The following is a 19,796-nucleotide window of genomic DNA, read 5'->3' as shown; positions in this document are numbered from 1 at the left end:
AACTCCTAGATATACTACCTTGTCATTTATTGTAACCGAGAAAGTATCTCTTGGGACAGACCAACAATTAATGGAATGAAATGGAAAAGACTTGAGAAAGGGAGAGGCCTGGGAAGCTGTTTTTCTTGGATAGTCCAATATCCCAGGATTCTCACTCCTGTGGCATTAACTCTCTCTATATTCATTCTTAAGGAGCCCTGGTGGTGCAGTGGTTAACTGCTTGACTGTTAACTGAAAGGTCAGCAGTTTAAACCCACCAGCCATTCTGCAGGAGAAAGATGTGGCAGTCTGCTTCCGTAAAGATAACAGCCTTGGAAACCCTATGGGGCAGTTCTACTCTGTCATACCGACTTGAAGGCAACGGGTATATTCATTCCTACATTTCTTACCCTGTGGTATACTATCACCCTATTCTCAAGAGAGTCATCACAGAACACCTCCCTCTGCACTTTTCTTTCTTCCTTAACTCTTTCTTGATGTTCTGCTTTCTCATATACTCTTCTATTTGTCATATCCTTCATGGATTTGCAAGTTAGAGTTGGTCATAAAATAATAATCAGATGAATAATCATCGTTCCAACATTTGGAGAATCCAGCCATACTCACTGATTCATTTAAAATGGACAAAATAGTAGTTTTTGGGATAAATTCATTAAACTCCTCCCCATTACAGTAGAGGTCATCTAGTAGCTTGAAGAGGACAGGCTGCATTTACTAAGTGAGTGAAATTATTCTCTTCAAATAGAGAGTAGCTATTTCAATGAATCTGGACATCCCTCTTCCCATAAACTCCTTTAATTTTAAAGAAAAATATTTATAGAAACCCTTATCTTTTTCTATTTAAATTACTTGTTGGGCCAATACTCTAAAGTGAACTATATTCTATTAGACAAAGTAATGGAAACAGCAACTTGCGGTTTTAATCAGCGGAAAGAAAACAATTTGGCAACTTGGCAAGTTCTTTAGGTTTGAATAGAACAAGACGAGCTGCATCATCAATTGCCTTAATGTACATTTTGTCCTGCTTTTTATCCAAAGATCTGGACATGACAGATAGGAGAGGCACCTGCTGTATTTTAAAGAACGTCGAGAGGCTGTGGCATTTGCTGAACAAGAAGAAACAGTCTATAAGAACAGTTCTGCGAGTGCACATAGATTTATATTTAACTCTCTGATATTCATGATCAGCTTTAATCATAATGTCACTTGAGGAAAAAAAAAAGGATTTAAATTAAAATGAAGCTTATAATTCATTGCATCCTTTCAGTCCTTGGCAGACCCTTGGGAGCAATTGTGATTAAGTAGAAAGAGCCTGGGACAAGGAAGGTTTAAGACACCTGAGTTTTGGTTCTACCACTAATTTTAAAGCCTTAGGAAAGTTGTTTAACCTCTTTAATTGAGTTTCTCTTGGGTAAAGTGGTGGGCAAGGATGGGTGAGAGGTTTAATCTTAAGGTCTCCTCTTCACCAGAGAGGCTGACACAACACCAAATACAAATTTATCCCACACAGCCTCACCGCTCCGCCTTCCTCACTTCTGAAATTCTTTTGAGGGACTCCGGCATACTCTTAATCCCATACTAATACGCATGGATGCTGTCGACTGAACCCTTAGCTGATGATTTTTCAAAAAAGGAATGAAATCTCGTTCTTTGTGGGCTGTGAAAACAGTAAGGATACTCCCGGCTCCAGGCTGACTGTCCTTTATGGAGGTCTCAGTCTCCTCTCCTACTCACACCTTTAGGCCTTTCCCCTGTACCCACCGGTGATTTACTTGTTAGGCGGTTCTGGGGGATCGCGCCAATCGGCCAAATCCAGGGCAGCTCTGGTTCTGACGAGCTGGACGGACTCCTCAAGGCATGGCAGGGCCTCACGATTGCTGCCCTTCGTCGCGATGTCCTCAGAGTGTATAAATTCGTAGAGTGACAAAATATTACCGATTTCTTTCCTAAAAGGCAGAACCTGGGGTCACAACTATGCCTCTGTAACCAAGTCAGCTAGTGAGGTAGTACAACACCCAGGTGCGCCAACCACACTATTCTTTCTCCTCGGGACAAGCGGGCGGTTGCGGCTGTAGCTGGAACTACGACGCCCAGAATTCCCGCGCGCATGCGCGCTGTCATTGTGATGCTCCTTTCCCGGTAACTCGTGCTCTCAGGCAAACCTGAAGATAGCGGCATTTCTCCGGTGGGGGGCGGAGACGCTCTCTGCCCGACTCTCCGCCCCCTTCCTGATAGGCAATGGGACCAGCCAACCGACGTGGCGTGCTCGGAACGCTTTCTCCAATCAGCATCTGTGGTGGCGAGGTGGGCGTGCGCACTGGCAGGGCAGGTGGGCTAGGCTGTGCCGGGTTGCGAAGGGGGAGAATAACGTCGGGTCGGGTCAGCGGGCGCTGCAGTAGTCGCTGCAGCGGTGATGGGAGCGGTGGGGACGAGGAGGCGGCGGCGGCGGCAGGAGGAGGAGCAGGGGCTGGCACAAGAGCAGCGGCTGGGGGCGGCCAGCAACGGCAGTAACAGCAGCAGCCGCCGCCGCCGCCAGTAAACGCGGACGGTACCCGAGGGGACTACCCAGCCGGCCGGCCCTCGAACCCGCGCTCGGGTCCCGTCGCAGTCGGGCGGCGGGGGATGGGCAGGCGGCGGCGGTTCCGCCTCCTGAGGGCTGACCCCTGCTGGTCCGGGCCCTGAGCCGGACCCGAGCCCTCCGCCCGAAATCCCTGCGTCCGCCACGGCCCAGGTAGGACACGCCCCCCAGGGCGCCGCCCTCCCTCAGGCCTGACCCCCGCCCCTCGGGCCGCACACCTAGCCAGTTGACCGACTCTGGTGAGGAGAGGAGGGGTACGAGAGACTTCTCGGTCGCTGCCCACGCCCTGGGCTTGTGGCAGACCCAGTCATTTGCACCTCAGAGACCGTTCTCGTTCTGCCCCGTTTCCCCGAAGGCTCCTGCCGCGTTTCCTCCCGACGTTTTTGGTGTCTTCATTGAACTTGGAGGGTCACGAAGCTTCGTTCTGTTTCTCCCTCTCTGTGGGTGACCCACATATCAACTTGTACTCATGCTGCTTCTTCTGGTACCAGAACTGAACACACAATCCTCACAAAATCCTGAGCGCTTCTTTCCCACCCAGTCTCCCCAAATGTGATAGAAGACTGTGGAATCTGTTTGATGTGTAGTAACGACAGTGAAGGCCACGACTTTCTCGTAGTTAGGGTGCTGAAGTAGTGACCTGAGGGATTGCTTGTCATTTGCTTTGACCAAGATGATGTTCACATCCTGGGATGCTGTGGGAGGGACAAAAGACTCCACAAATACGTACTGTCAGATCAGAGAAGTAAATAAGCTGTTAGGATGCCGGGACACTTTATCTCCCATTGAAGTTAATTTTGTTTTAAACTTGGCTGCATTAGAGGTAAAGATGACATTCAGTTGTACTTTGCTTTGAATTGAAGTTGATAGGTGGCAGCAACCCAACTGTTTCTCATCCCTCGCTTTAGAAACTGTTATTTTTTGAACATTAAAGAGGGCAGTTTTATTGTAACCTGTGTTATGTAAAGATGTTTTGGTATTCAATAGAAGTTGAGTTTTTTATGTGTGTATAGCAAAAAACCAAACCCACTGCCATCATTCTGACTCATAGTGACAGAGTAGAACTGCCCCATAGGGTTTCCAAGGCTATAATCTTTACGGAAGCAGACAGCGTGTCTTTCTCTGGAAGAGCGGCTGTTGGATTCAAACCACCGACCTTTCGGTTAGCAGCTGAGTACTTTAACCATTGCACAACCAGGGCTCCGTTATGAGCAAGATTACATTATTATGAATGTGCACATGTACACACACACACTTGGAGGATTTACTCAGTGTGTTTTGTTACAGTCTTTGATTCTGAGCCATTAATAACAGTTGGCATTGATATCTTAAACAGATTTGCCAGGATAGACTACAAAGACGTGTCTGCTGTTTTCTTTTGGCTAAATGCAATATAGTAATGGTCATTTAGGGAGGAAATGAGAGATTGATTTTCAAGTATTGAGGAGATTGAGTGCTATGTGTCGCTTTCTTTCTTTTTTATAAAAAATTAGTAATGATGACAAATATTTTATATGACTAATCTTGAAGATTTTTCTTAACTATAAAAAACTTTCAAGTTAGTAAGTGTGTGGATTTTGGAAGGCATATTGTGATCTATTCAAATTGAAAACATACTGAAAGGAATGTTTAATTTAGAACCTTATGTTTTCCTGTATGATACATTTTTATCAAGGCACTAAAAGAGATGTTTGAAGCATGATTTTAAAGAAGTTTCTCTTCCATTTTTATTTTATGATAGAATGTTAAGAAAATACTTTTTCCTCTTTCAGTTTTAGATACAAAAAGAAATTGAAATCCATTGCTTTATTAATTTAATTTATAATATTGAAACAAAATTGATCATAGGTAGGAGGCCAAGAACTACACTAAAAATGTGACAATTGTTGATAAATTGTTGGGTTTTCAAAGTAAAAGAATATTACAGAGCTGAGTTAGATTATGATCATAGAATTTAAATTTTTGCTAGGGGGCAGGCAATTGTTTATAGGCTTTATAGCTTTAAAAAGTAATATATAACAAGAGAAAATGTTTAATGACCACTGTTGAATTAGTGGAGCTCTGGCAGTGCAATGGTTAAGACCTTGGCTGCTAACCAAAAGGTCAGCAGTTCGAATCCACCAGCTGCTTCTTGGAAACCCTGTGGGGCAGTTCTCTGTCTTATAGGGTTTCTACGAATTGGCATTAACTCTACGGCAGTAGGTTTGGTATTGAATTAGTGGGGGCTGGGTTGATTAGCAAAATAAAATAGCCTTTGAGAATTAGTGGAAAATGTAATTTAATACCTTTTCCACTTTTTACAAAAAACATTTCATATAGGAAAAATTCTTTTATAAATATGTGGCAAACAATCTTTTCGGTTTCAGGGCGTGTTACTCAAGATTCTTTTAGCCATGTGTTTGTTTTTTTTGTTTGTTTGCTCATTTTGAGGTTTTTAAGAAACACTTAAAATATAGGTGGAGTGATGTCAGTTTATTTGATTAGTGATATTGCAGGATATCCTTAATATTTATAGGTTTTTGAACTTAAACAAGTTTTATACTGTTCTACATCTTTTTTTGTTTTCTAGCATATTGTAAACAGTAGTGATGGTAGTGGTAAGTTTTTTTCCCCAGGCTTCAGTGGATAGAATCATTTTGTGCTGAAAATACTCAGTTCTTTCAGGTTAAACACCATACTTCCATATTTGGTAAAAGAGCCTTTAAGTCCATATGAAAACTTTGAGTTTTTTAGAGCTAAATTTTGAGCATAAGTTCAACACATATAACCACTCAAAACAGCTTCCATTTCCATTAAAATCTGTCAATCCTTGATTGTAGGTTAAAAATACAGATTGAAGTTATATTAGTTATATAATGTGAATGTCCATTTTGCCTGAAAATTTGATCTTTAAAACAAGTGATTTTTAAGACTTCTTTGTGTATTTTCATTTACGTTCTATGACTTTTTTTAAAGTTAAAAATTTTTTCTTCTCTCAGTGGTTATTTTATATTGTCTTGATATGTAATTGAACATATAGTACTTATGAACTCTAGTAAATATTTTAGATTTTTTCTGTAATTTTTTTTTCACCTTTGTGTATAAGACCGTCTATGTTTTGGGATATTGGTACCTATTTTTTACTGTGTTGTAGGACTTTGCCTTCATTTCAATTAGGCAAAGTAAAAAATTGTGTTCTTTAAAGAGAATCTGTGATAAAATAGTATCTTCTGAAGAATGGGAGGTAGAAGCTTCTTTGCTTCCTTTAATAAGCTGTCAAGATTTAACCTAACCATGTTTAAAGAATCAGTTTTGTTTTGTTTTCTTTCAATTGTGGTGCATATATACATAACAAAACATATGCCATCTCAAAAATTTCTACAGATACAATTCAGTAACATTGATTACATTCTTCAAGTTGAGCAACTCGTCTCACTATCCTTTTCCAAATCATTCTACCACCATTAACATAACCTCAGTGACCCCTAAGCAAAAACTTCACTTTTACCCCTCCCACCCTTGGTAACCACTAATAATCTTTAGTTTCTATGTATTTGCTTATTTCATATAAGTGAGATCATACAATATTTGTCCTTTTGCAACTGACTTATTTGCTCAGCATGACGTTTTCAAGGTTCATCCGTGTTGTGGCATGCCTTAGGACTTCATTTCTCTTTATGACTAAGTAGTATTCCATTGTGTGTATATACCACATTTTTTTATCCATTCATTTATTGATGGACATTTCAGTTGTTTCCACTTTTTGGCTATTGTGAGAAGGTTGCAGTGAACATTGATGTACAGATTTCTGTTTGCATTCTTGCCTTCACTTCACTTCTTCTTAGTGTATACCTAGGATTGGGATCGCTGAGTGATATGGTAATTCTGTGTTCAACTTTTTGAGGAACCGCCAACTATTTTACACAGTGGTTTTACCATTTTATATTCTCACCAGCAGTAGATGAGGGTTCCAATGTCTCTACACCTTTGCCAACACCTGTTCTTTTCCATGTGTTTGATTCTTGCCATTCTAATAGAAGTAAGATGGTATCTCATTGTAGTTTTGATTTGCATCATCTCCCTAATGGCTAATGATGGAGGCCTGGTGGCGCAGCAGTTAAGAACTGCAGCGAACTACAGTTTCTAACCAAAGGTCGACGGTTCGAATCCACCAGCTGCTCCTTGGAAACCCCATGAGACAGTTCTGCTCTGTCCCATAGGGTTGCTATGAGTGGGAATCGACTTGACAGCAATGAGTTTGGTTTTTTAATGGCTGTTGAGAGGAGCCCTGGGGGCACAGTGGCTGAAGCACTCGGCTGCTAACCAAAAAGTTGGCAGTTTGAAACCACCAGCCACTCCTCGGGAGAAAGATGTGGCAGTCTGCTTCCACAAAGATTTACAGCGTTGGAAACCCTATGAGGGTAGTTCTACTCTGTCCTGTAGGTTAGCTATGAGTCAGAATCAACTCAAGGGCAGTGAGGTTTAATGGGTATTGACGTTGAGCATCTTTTCATGTGCTTTTCGGCCATTTGAATATCCTCTTTGGTGAAATGTCTATTCAAATGCTCTGCCCATTTTTTGATTGAGTTGTTTGTCTTTTTGCTATTAAATTGTAAAAGCTTTATATCTTTTTTGGATATTAGACCCTCATTGGCTATATGGTTCCTGAAAATTTTCTTCCAATCTGTAGGTTGTCTCTTCACTTTCTTGATAAAATCCTTTGATGAACAAAAGTATTTAATTTTTATGGGTTCCATTTATCTTTTTTATCTTTTACTGCTCTGCTTTTGTTGTCATACCAGTATTTTTAAATGCTTGAGTTAGAAAACTTATTTAACATTATATCTGTTTTTACCAAAATGCTTTCATCCATGAATATTTTTATACTTACCTTTTTTCTTTCTGCAGAGTTTCAAAGTAATGGCCTTTAAAAAAACGAAATTGCATTGTTTCCCTTATCTTCTAGCCATTCAATCTAAATACTCTAAATACTGTATTTTGTTAATATTTGTCTGACATTTAGTTTTCCATGTGTTGTTTGTTATGGATTGTTTGGAAAGACTTTCCCACCTTTTTTTTTAATCTACTAAGCACCTCAGTTTCTAAAATATTTCAAAAACGATTTTTCCAACATCCTTTAGTGACCAACAGGGCAGAGATGAAGGGAGGAAAATAGGAAAAAATGAATAATTGAAGAGAAAAGTGTGAACCTTGCCTCTTGTGAAATTTGTTTTTTAAAAAAGTTTATTGTATGGCAGATAGTAAATTAGATTAGGACTTCATTTCTGTGGGATTTCCCTAACACTTTTAAAATTCACCATGTCCAAGACAAAAGTCAGCACTGTTTTAAACTTCCTTAATTCTATAAATGAAGGTACCACCATGCAACCATTCACCCAAGTTCAAAAATCTCAAGTCATTTTTTTGCCCCCTCTTTCTCCTGATTCTACTGCACAGAACCTCTCCTTTCCATTCTCATTGCTACCACCTTAACTCAGACTCTGAAGTTAATTATCCCTCCTTTGAGCTAGTGCAACAGCCTCACCCATTCACTCATTATATATGTATTAAGCATCTACCATGATACTGTGCTAGGGGTTAGAGATTCAGCAGTAAACATGACAGAAATGATCTTCCCATTTTTGGAGCCTACAGCATAGTGGGAGCAGACAGTTGTCAAACAAGGAATTACAGGTGTTCGAAGTATTATGAATGGAAAATGCACAATGCCACCGAAGCATATAACACAGACCTAACCTAATCTGGGAGGTGGGGCCAGGAAAGTAATCTAACTTGTACCACCTATAGTTCGTCCTACAGACTCCACCAGATCCAGAGGTTAGTGGATGTAGTATAGCTTTAAGTAGTTCAATAATTAAAAATAAATTTGAATTAAATGTCCACAGAACTCCTGAAACAACTTTAGACAAATCCTTTCAGAACACCATAACATTTTGAAACATATGTACTAAAGAGTCGCCCTCTCCCCTTAATATGGGTTTCTAGTGGGGTTTTCCCAGGCCTCAATTGCTTGAGTACTGACAGGGTTCCTATTTGAGGTTTCACACTCCCTATTTGAACCATTAGAATTCAAGACTAGTTATTACCAGTGGCCAGGGTATGATAGTTCAAGAAAGAGCTCATCTAGGTAAGTAGCTACAGGTGTCTCTGTAGCGAGCGCCTAGCAATTTATAGATGATTCATTAAATGTATAGGTAATTAGGATATAATCTGAGTATCTTTGTACATTTTTAAAATATAAATACATTTATAAATCAGAAAAAAATGTCCCTTATATGCTAGGACTTAATTTTTGGTTTGGAAATAAGATTAATACAGCCACTAACCTCTTGAATTAATAAATAATTACTGAACAGATGACTATAAACTGCTAATTATGCAAAAGAATGAATATATATTTGTATAATTGTGGCATCACAGTGAAAATTTGAATCTGTTCACATCTCTACCATAACATATTGAGGATCCTTAGATTACTTAACCTCTCTTTGCCACAATTTTGCTGTTTTTTAAAAAGGAAAGTTAATATACTTAAAAATTCTATTACAATAAAAATTATTACAAGGAAGATTCTGTATGTCATTGATTTTTTAAAATTTCTATGTCTTAGCGGGAAGATCATAGACATAATGCTTTGGTTCATTTGGTTACAGTACATTTTACCCAAGAAATGATCTTATTAAGTGTTTTCCTTGCAATCTGGCCACATAAGTTACACTGTACTTTCTGTAAGGGAAGAATTTGTTTATCTGTTGTTAGTGTTGTAGCCTGGGAGAGGAGAACTGGGTTGTTTACACATTTATTCTGTTGTCAGTAATTGTAACCATATTGACTTGTAAGGTTTCTCTTTACTTTTAATAGATATTTTACTTTCTTGGATATGTTTACTGGGCCCAGAGGGATTCCATGCTGTTGGAAGTATAGTTTTCTTCCTGTGAAAACTTAGAAGGAACTGTTGAAGTATAAGTGTTGATTAAATTTTCTTTTTCTTCTTTTTCTATCAACAAATAGGATTATTCACAAGTCTTCATCTCTTTTTACTAACCTTTGGAAGGTTCTTGCTAAGTCCTATGAATAAAAATGAGATTTTGCTGTGTTTATTCTGTCTTTGGGCCTTATTTCTGTTGCTTACATCAGTATATTAGATGTCTTCAAAAACTTAGCTAGTGTATAGTCTTGTAAACTTGTGTCTGCACCCCTGTTTTATTGTAAAACGTAATTTAGATAATTTTCATAATGTGAGAAATATACTGACTTTTGAGATACATGAGATAGCCACTGTGCCTCTCACTACATTTTAATTTATTTTTAGACTACAGATCGAGTATTCTAAATACTATCTATACAATAGATCATGATGATTCTGAAAGGGTCTGATCTTTCATGTTAATAATAGGGAATATTTGATGATATTTGTAATTTTCATCAAATTTGGAAACATTTTGGACATTTTTTTCTTCAGATATTTTTTTTTTTTTTGCAGCGTAGAATTTCACTGGGCCTAATAAATATATCCAGCAAGTAAGATATGTACTAAAAGTGCAGAGAAACTTTATAAGACTGTATAGTTACAATAACTGAACAACAGAAGAGAAGAATAAATAACCTCTCTGTCCTCTCCTTCTGGGACTCCAGTCACATGAATGTTAGGCCTTTTGATGTTGTCTCACAGTTCACTAATGTTCTGTTCATTTAGTTTCTGTCTTTTTGTTTGTGTGTTTCATTATGGACAATTTCTATTACTGTGTCTTCAAGTTCATTAATCTTTTCTTCTGCAGTGTTTAATCTGGTATATCTCATATACATTGTATTTTTTCCATGTATTTTTCACCTTAGGTATTATACTTTTAAGGTCTAGAAGTTCAGTTTTTTATATTTTCCACCTATCTCCTCATCATGCTCAGGCTTTTCTCTACTTTCTTGAACATATTGACTATGTTTATAATAGCTGGGGTTTTTTTCTTCTAAATTTTATTTATTTTGTTATTATTGCTGTTGAGAATATACACAGCAAAACAGACAGAAGCAATTTCTGCGTGTATAATTTGTGACACTGTTTACATTCTTTGAGTTGTACAACAATTCTCACCCTTGTTTTCTGAGTTGTTCCTCCCTCATTTACATAAACTCACTGCCCTCTAAGCTCCTGTCTCGTCTTTTGATTTGCTGTTGTCAATTTGATCCCATATAGATTGTTCTTAAAAGACCATAATGCTTAAGGCAGACCTTTTATACTAGTTAAGCGAAACTATTGTTTGGTTTTAAGATGATTTCAGGGGATATTTTGGTTTAAAGTTTAAACATTATCTCACGGCAGTAGTTTCAGGGATTCATCTACCCTCCATGGCTCCAGAAAGTCTAGAGTCCATGAGATTTGAAATTCTGTTCTACATTTTCCTTATTTTGATCAGGATTCTTCTATGGAATCCTTTTTTTTTTTTTTTTTTTGTACTTTAGATGAAGGTTTACAGAGCAAATTAGTTTGTCATTAAACAATTAATACACATATTGTTTTGTGACATTGGTTGCCAACCCCACAACATGTCAACATGCTCCCCTTCTTGACCTTAGGTTCCCCTTTACCAGCTTTCCTCTCCCCTCCTGCCTTCTCGTCCTGGCCCCTGGGCTGGTGTTCCCATTTAGTCTCATTTTGTTTTATGGCCTTGTCTAATCTTTGGCTGGAGGGTGCACCTCAGGAGTGACTTCAGTACTGAGTTAAGAGGATATCCAGGTGCCATAGTCTTCTATGGAATCTTTGATCAAAATGATCAGTAATGGTATCTGGGCACCATCCAGTTCTGGTCTCATAGCAGAGGAGGCAGTTGTTCATGGAGGCAATTAGCCATACATTCCATATCCTCCTTCAATTCCTGTATTTCCTTTTCCCTCTGTTGCTCCAGGTGAATAGAGACCAGTTGTTGTGCCTTGGATGGTTGATTGCAAGCTTTTAAGACCTCAGGCACTAGGCAACTAAGAAGTAGAACAGAAGCACTGAACACTTTATTAGGCCAATTAACTGGGATGTCCCGTGAAACCATGACCCTAAATCTCCAAACCAAGGAACCAAATCCCATGAGGTATTTGGTAGGTACATAAGCAGCCTCAGCAGCTACTCTTTTTCTTTTTTTTTTTTTTTTTTTTGTCATTGTTGTAAATATGTCTGTCACATAACTTTTGCCAGTTCAACTTTTTACAGGTATACAACTTATTGACAGCAATTACAATAATCAGCTGGGCAACCCGACCCGTAATCAATGTGATATTTCCATCACCATTAGTCCCCTGTTCCCCTCTCCCACCTCTGTAACCCTAATAAACTTTGTTCTCTGTCCATTTGCTTTTTCTTGTCTTTTTATATGTTAGATTGTACAATATTTGCCCTTTTTGTGATTGGTTTATTTCGCTCAGCTTAATGCCAAGCTCCAGCCATACTGTAGCATGTATCAAGACTTCTGTATATAAAACATATTTATATACGCTTTAAAAAATAATTATAAAGCTCAGTGGTCAAGAAATAGAACATTACCAGCATTTCAGAAGCTCGTTTCTGAACTCACCACTCTTCTTTACTCGGAGATATCCATTCTTATGATTTTTTTTGATAAGCATATCATTGCTTTTCTTTAGTTTTGCTTATTTTGAACTGTATATAAAAGGACTCATATGTCTCACTTGATTTTTTAAATTGTTATTTGTGAGGTTTATTCATGTAGTTTTGCTTGGTTTTTTCATTGTTATTTGTGAGATTCATTAAGGTAGTTCAGTGTAGCAGCAGTGTCTTCATTTTCATTTTAGTATAGTTATTGTGGTAGGTAAAATTATGGCCCCCCAATGATATCCATGTCCTTATTCCTGAAACCTGTGAATAGCAAAAGGGACTTTGTAGATGTAATTAAGTTAAGGATCTTGATATAATAATTATTCTTCATTATCCGAGTGGATCCAATCGAAAAACAAAGGGCCAAAATTCATTAAATGGGGAAAAGACAGTCTCTTTAACAAATGTTGCTGGCATAACCATGCGAAAGCTGGACAGTGAATAAGGAAGACCGAAGAAGAACTGACCCCTTTGAATTGCTGTGTTGGCAAAGAATATTGAATATACCATGGATTGCCAAAAGAATGAACAAATCTGTCTTGGAAGAAGTATGGTCAGAATGCTCTTTAGAAGCAAGGATGACAAGACTACATCTTACATATTTTGGACATGTTGTCAGGAGGAATCAGTCCCTGGAGAAGGACATCATGCATGGTAAAGTAGAGGGTCATCGAAAAAGAGGAAGACCCTCAACGAGATGGATTGACACAGTGGCTGCAACAGTGGGCTCAACCATGACAACAATTGTGAGCATGGTTCAGGACCAGGCAGTGTTTCATTCTGTGGTGCGTAGGGTCTGTGTGAATCAGAACTGACTTGACGGCACCTAACAACAACAGCAATACTGGCCTAACTGGATGTCCATCTGTAAAAAAAAAATGAAACAGGATCTATACCTCACACCATACACAAAAACTAACTCAAAATGGATCAAACCCGTTGCCATCGAGTCAATTCCAACTCATAGCGACCCTATAGGACACAGTAGAACTGCCCCATAGGGTTTCCAAGGAGTGGCTGGTGGATTCAAACTTCCGATCTTTTGGTTAGCAGCCCAACACTTAACCACTGCGTCACCAGGACTCCAATATAAAAACAAGGGTCCTTATAAGAGAGAGGCAGTAGCATCAGAAAAAGAGAAGATGTGACAATGGGAGTGGAGGTCAGAGAGAGAGAAGGATTTGAAGATGCTATGCTGCTCGCTTTGAAGATGGAGGATGGGGCCATGAGCTCAACAATGTAGGTGGTCTCCAGAAGTTGGAAAAAGCAAGAAAGCAGATTCTCCCCTAGAGCCTCCAAAAGGAATGCGGCCCTGGGCATATCTTGATTGATCGATTGATTTTTATTGTGCTTTAGGTGAAATTTTACAGCTCAAGTTAATTTCTCATTAAAAAATCTATACTTGTATTGTTTTGTGACATTGGTTGCAATCCCTACAATATGACAGCACTCTCCCTCTTTCAACCTCAGATTCCCTGTGTCCATTCAGCCGATTCCTGTCCTTTCCTGCCTTCTTGTCCTGCTTTTGGACAGGAGCTGTCCATTTGGTCTTGTATATTTATTTCATTGAGCTAAGAAGCACGTTCCTCACGTGTTCTTCAGGTGTATTATTTTTTGTTTTGTAGGCCTGTGTGATCTTTGTCTGAAAAGTGGACTTCTGGGATGGTTTCAGTTCTGGGTTAGCAGAGCATCTGGGGGCCATAGTTTCAGAGGTTCCTCCAGACCAGTAAGTCTGGTCTTTTTACATGAATTAGAATCCTGTTCTACATTTTTCTCCTACTCTGTCCAGGACTTTCTGTTGTGATCCCTGTCAGGGTGGTGGTTGGTAGTAGCTGGGCACCATCTAGTTCTTTTGGTCTCAGGCTGATGGAGTCACTGGTTCATGTCATTCTTTAGTCCTTTGGGCTATTATTTTCCTTGCGTCTTTGGTTTTCTTATTCTCCTTTGATCCGATTGGGATGGGATCAATAGGTGTATCTTAGATGGCTGCTCACAGGCTTTTAAGATCTCAGACAGTACTCACCAAAGTGGGCTGTAGAACGTTTTCTTTATAAGCTTTATTATGCCAATTGACCTAGATGTCCCCTGAGACTATGGTGCCCAGGACCCAGTCCCAGCTAATCAGTCCCTTAAAGTGTTTGGATGTGTCTAGGAAACATCTGTGCTTTTGCTTTGGTCCGGTTGAGCAGACCTCCCCTATGTTGTGTGTTGTCCTTCCCTTCACCGAAGTTGACACTTGTCTGCTATCTAGTTAGTGATCTCCCCTCCTCCCCCCTCCCCACCCTGGTGACCATCAAAGAATGCTTTTTATTATGTGTAAACCTTTTCTTGAGTTCTTATAATAGTGGTCTCATATAATATTTGTTCTTTTGTGACTGACTTATTTCACTCAGCATAATGCCGTCCAGATTCATCCATGTTGTGAGATGTTTCGTGGATTCATCATTGTTCTTTACCATTGCACAGTATTGCATTGTGTGTATGTACCATAATTTGTTTATCCAGTCATCTGTTGATGGGTATTTAGGTTGTTTCTATCTTTTTGCTATTGTGAATAGTGCTGCAGTGAACATGGGTGTGCATGTCTATTCGTGTGACGGTTCTTATTTCTCTAGGGTATGTTCCTAGGAGTGGGATTTCTGGATCATATGTTATTTCTATTTCTAGCTTTTTAAGGAAGTGCTGTGTAGTTTTCCAAAATGGTTGTACCGTTTTGCATTCCCACCAGCAGTGTATAAAATTTCAATCTCCCCAGCCTCTCCAACATTTGTTATTTTCTGTTTTTTTTTTTTGATTCATGCCAGTATTGTTAGGGTGAGATGGTATCTCTGTGTAGTTTTGATATGCATTTCCCTAATGGCTGGTGATCCCGAGCATTTATTTGTGTGTCTGTTAGCCTCCTGAATGTCTTTTTTGGTGGTGTCTGTTCCTATCCTTGGGCCATTTTTTAATTGGATTATTTGTCTTTTTGTTGTTGAGGTATTGCAGTATCTTGTAGATTTTAGAGAGATTAGACCCTTATCAGATATGTCATAGCCAAATTTTTTTTCCCAGTCTGTAGGTTCTCTTTTTACTCTGTTGGTGAAGTATTTTGATTAGCATAAGTGATTTTTACGAGCTCCCGGTTATCTAGTTTCTCTTCTGGTGTTTGTGCCTTTTTAGTTATGGTTTATATTCTGTTTATGCCATGTATTAGGGCCCCTAGCATTGTTCCTATTTTTTTCTTCCATGATATTTATCATTTTAGATTTTATATTTAGGTCTTTGATCCATTTTGAGTTAGTTTTTGTCTATGGTGTTAGGTATGGGTCCTGTTTCATTTTTTTTACAAATGGACATCGAGTTATGCCACCATCATTTGTTAAAGAGACTGTGTTTTCCCCAATTAACATACTTTGGGCATTCGTCAAATATCAGCTGCTCATAGATGGATGGATTTACGTTTGGGTTCTCAATTCTGTTCCATTGGTCTATGTGTCTGTTGTTGTACCAGAACCAGGCTGTTTTGACTACAGTGGCTGTATAATAGGTTCTAAAATCAGGTTGTGTGAGGCCTCTCACTTTGTTCTTCTTCTTCAGTAATGTTTACTTATCTGAGGCCTCTTCCCTTTCCATATAAAGTGGGTGATTTGTTTCTACATCTTGTTAAAAAATGCTGTTGGAATTTGGATTGGGATTGCATTGTATCTGTATATTGCTTTGGGTAGAATTGACATTTTCACAATGTTGAGTCTTCCTATCCATGAGCATGGTATGTTTTTTCAGTTATGTAGGTCTCTTAGTTTCTTGCAGTAGTGTTTTATAGTTTTCTTTGTGTAGGTCTCTTACTTCCCTGGTTAGATTTATTCCTAAGTGCTTTATCTTCTTAGGGGCTATTGTAAATGGTATTGACTTGGTGATTTCCTTTTGCATGTTCTCTTTGTTGGTGTAGAGGAATCCTACTGATTTTTGTATGTTTTATCTCATATCCTGCTACTTTGCTGAAATCTTTTATTAGTTCCAGTAGCTTTCTTGTGGATTCTTTGGGGTTTTCTGTGTATAAGATCATATCATCTGCGAATAGGAATACTTTTACCTCTTCCTTACCAATTTGGATGCCCTTTATTTCTTTTTCTTGCCTTATTGCTCTAGCTAGGACCTCCAGCACAGTGTTGAATAAGAGTGGTGATAAAGGGCATCCTTGTCTGGTTCCTGTTCTCAAGCGGAGTGCTTTCAGTCTCTCTCCACTTAGGATGATGTTGGCTGTTGGCTCTGTATAAATGCCTTTTATTATGTCAAGGAATTTCCCTTTTATTCCTATTTTACTGAGAGTTTTTATTAGGAATGGGTGTTGGCCTTTGTCAAATGCCTTTTCTCCGTCAATTGATAAGATCATGTAGTTCTTTTATTTATGTAGTGGATTACGTTGGTTGATTCTCTAAGGTTGAACTATCTGTATAGAACTGGTATGAATCCCGCTTGGTCGTGATATATTATTTGTTTGATAGGCTGTTGAATTCTATTGGCTAGAATTTTGTTGAGGATTTTTGCATCTGTATTCATGAGGGATATTGGTCTGTAGTTTTGTTTCTTGTTGTGTGTTTGCCTGGCTTTTAGTATCAGGGCTGTGCTGGCTTCATAGAATGAATTCAGGAATATTCCTTTTCTATGCTCTGAAATAGCATTAGTAGTGTTGGTGTTACCTCTTCTCTGAAAGATTGGTAGAATTCTCTAGTGAAGCCATATGGGCCAGGGCTTTTTTTTTGTTGTTGGGAATTTTTTAAATTATTTCTTCAATCTCTTCATTTTGTTGTGGGCTTGTGTAGTTTTTCTGTCTCAGTTGTATTACTTTAGGTAGTAGTGTGTTTCTAGAAATTTGTCCATTTCCTCTAGGTTTTCAGATTTCTTGGAGTGTAATTTTTCATGGTATTCTGTTATGATCCCTTTTATTTCATTTGGGTCTGTTGTGATATCACCCATCTCATTTCTTGTTTGTGTTGTTTGCTTACTCTCTTGTTTTCCTTTCGTCAGTTGGCCAGTGGTTTGTTGACTTTGTTGATCTTTTCAAAGAACAACGTTTGGTCTTGATTAATCTTTCAATTGTTTTCTATTCTCTATTTCTTTTATCTCTGCTCTAATCTTTATTATTTCCTTTCTTCTGGTTCTTGAGGACTTCTTTTGCTGCTCTCTTTCTGTTTTTTCAAGTTGTAGGGTTAATGTTTAGATTTTGACCCGCTTTTTTATTTGTGATGTGTGTATTTATTGCTATAAATTGACCTCTAAATAGTGCTTTTGCTGTGTCCCAAAGGTTCTGGTAGGATATGTTTTCCTTCTCATTTGATTCTATGAATTTCTTTATTCTATCCTTGATTTCTTCTATAACCCAGTAGTCATTCATTTTCCCTATATATGATTTTTTTTCCCTTGCTGCTTCTGTTATGGGTTTCTACTTTTATGACATTATGATCAAAGAAGATGCTTTGTATTATTTCGATGTTTTGGATTCTTTGAAGGCTTGCTTTGTGGCCTAAAATTAGGTGTATTCTGGAGAGTGTTCCAAGTGCATTGGAAAAGAATGTATACTTAGCTGCTGTTGTGTGGAGTGTTCTGTATATGTCTATGAGGTCAAGTAGGTTGATTGTGGCATGGTGGGGTAAGAGCTGCCTCCTCCAAGTAGAGTCAACCTTAGTGATGTGGATGCAGTCAAGCTTTCGGGGCCTTCATTTGCTGATGTGACACAACTCAGAAGAAACAGCTGCAAACATCCATTAATAATTGGAACATGGAATTACAAATTATGAATCTAGGAAAATTGGAAGTTGTCAGAAATGAAATAGAATGCATTAAAGGTTGATATCCTAGGCATTAGTGAGCTGAAATGGACTGTATTGGCCATTTTGAATCAGACAATCATATGGTCTACTATGCTGGGAATGACAAATTGAAGAGGAATGGCATTGCATTCATTGTCAAAAAGAACATTTCAAGATCTATCCTGAAGTACAGCGCTATCTGGGGTAGGATAATATCCAAACACCTACAAGGAAGACCAGTTAATACGACTATTATTCAAATTTGCGCACCAGCCATTAATGCCAAAGGTGAAGAAATTGAAGATTTTTACCAACTTCTGTCGTGTGAAATTGATCAAACATGCAGTCAAGATGCATTGATAATTACTGGTGATTGTAATGCAAAAGTTGGAAACGAAGAAGGATCAGTAGTTGGAAAATATGGCCTTGGTGATAGAAATGATACTGGAGATTACATGATAGAATTTTGCAAGACCAATGACTTCTTCATTGCAAATACTTTTTTTCACCAACGTAAATGGCAGCTCTACACGTGAACTTCTCTGGATGGAAAATACAGGAATCAAACTGACTACTGTGTTATCAAATTTGTGGAAGGAGATGATGGAAAAGCTTAATATCATCAGTCAGAACGAGGCCGGGGCAGACTGCCTAACAGACCATCAATTGCTCATACGCAAGTTCAAGTTGAAGCTGAAAATATTAGAGCAAGCCCAGATGATCCAAAATACGACCTTGAGTATACTCCACTTGAATTCAGAGACCATCTCAAGAATAGATTTGATGCATTGAACACTAATGACCAAAGACCAGATAAGTTGTGGAATGGCATCAAGGACATCATACATGAAGAAAGCAAAAAGCAGAGGTGGAGCCAGCATGGTGCTATAGACAGAAGCACCACACCTTTTCTACACAGCAAAGACCCAAAAAACTAAGTAAAACAGACAAACGTCAATCCTGGTACCCTAAGTGTCAATGAAGAGATAAAGAACTCTACCAAGCACCGAATAGAATAAGAAACTGACAGAGAACAGAGAGTGAGGAGAGTTATGAGTGGAGGTCCCCTATCAGCTAACGCAGCACAGATCTACCATCTTGGACTCTTGTCGGAAATTGGTGGACAGGGAGTACGGGAAAGCAGATTCACGGAGCTCCCAGCAGGAGACAGAGCACCCGGTAACCAGCAAGACATGCTTTTCCACCCTCCACCCTGCCTCCCCCTGTTCAACCTTCGCCGCTTCCCGGCGGGCTGATTACCGGCTTCCTGGTGGGCCAATTCACTGCTTCTCGTTGGACCAATTCCTGGCTCCCAGTGAGCCGATTCCTAGCTTCCTGGCAGGCCAGTTCCTGGCTTCCTGGAGGGCGGATCCTCTGCCAGTTCTATGCTGCATGGATTCGCCCCGCCCATCGGCAGGCTTCTTCACTGCCATTTCTTTGTTGCTGGTGTTGCTTTTTTCAGCTTCTTTTGGTTTCTTCCCTGCTTCTCACCTCTTCCCCCTCCTTTGTCTTGAACACCTGACTCCATGTGCCATCTTTGCTTCTTCTTGACAGGCTGTGAAGTGCTGCTCAGCTGGGGAACTGCTTCCCCGGTCCACATGGCCATGCTGGTGGGATCCCTGGGGGCGTTTTTTTTTTTTAAGTTATTATTCTTTTTGTTTGTTTTCTCTTTCTTTTTCCCTTTTTATTTTTCTTCATTTCTCGTTTCTTTCTACTTACCTTTTCCTGTCTCCTGAATACCCGGCACTGTGTGTAATCTTCACCCCTTCTAGCCAGGCTGTACTGCGTGACTTGGAAGCCAGTGGGATCCCTGGGGGCATGTTTTAAA

The 19,796-nt window shown here is 39.1% G+C and overlaps 1 protein-coding gene across 2 annotated transcripts in view; it reads left to right on the top strand.

The window, feature by feature from the left end:
- The first annotated feature begins 2,171 nt into the window (after positions 1-2,171).
- The window catches only part of TTBK2 (tau tubulin kinase 2), a 201,838-nt gene continuing 184,213 nt past the window's right edge, over positions 2,172-19,796 (top strand). Inside the window, exon 1 of one of the 2 annotated variants that reach the window (XM_004380675.2) lies at positions 2,172-2,731. The gene's annotated coding sequence lies outside the window, so the exon portion shown is untranslated. The remainder of the gene's footprint in view (positions 2,732-19,796) is intronic. The other variant, XM_023735188.1, reaches the window with a different exon arrangement.

The sequence above is a fragment of the Trichechus manatus genome, unplaced genomic scaffold, assembly GCF_000243295.1.
Source record: "Trichechus manatus latirostris isolate Lorelei unplaced genomic scaffold, TriManLat1.0 scaffold00076, whole genome shotgun sequence".
Lineage (NCBI taxonomy): Eukaryota > Metazoa > Chordata > Mammalia > Sirenia > Trichechidae > Trichechus > Trichechus manatus.
This window is presented reverse-complemented; position numbering and strand designations above follow the sequence as displayed.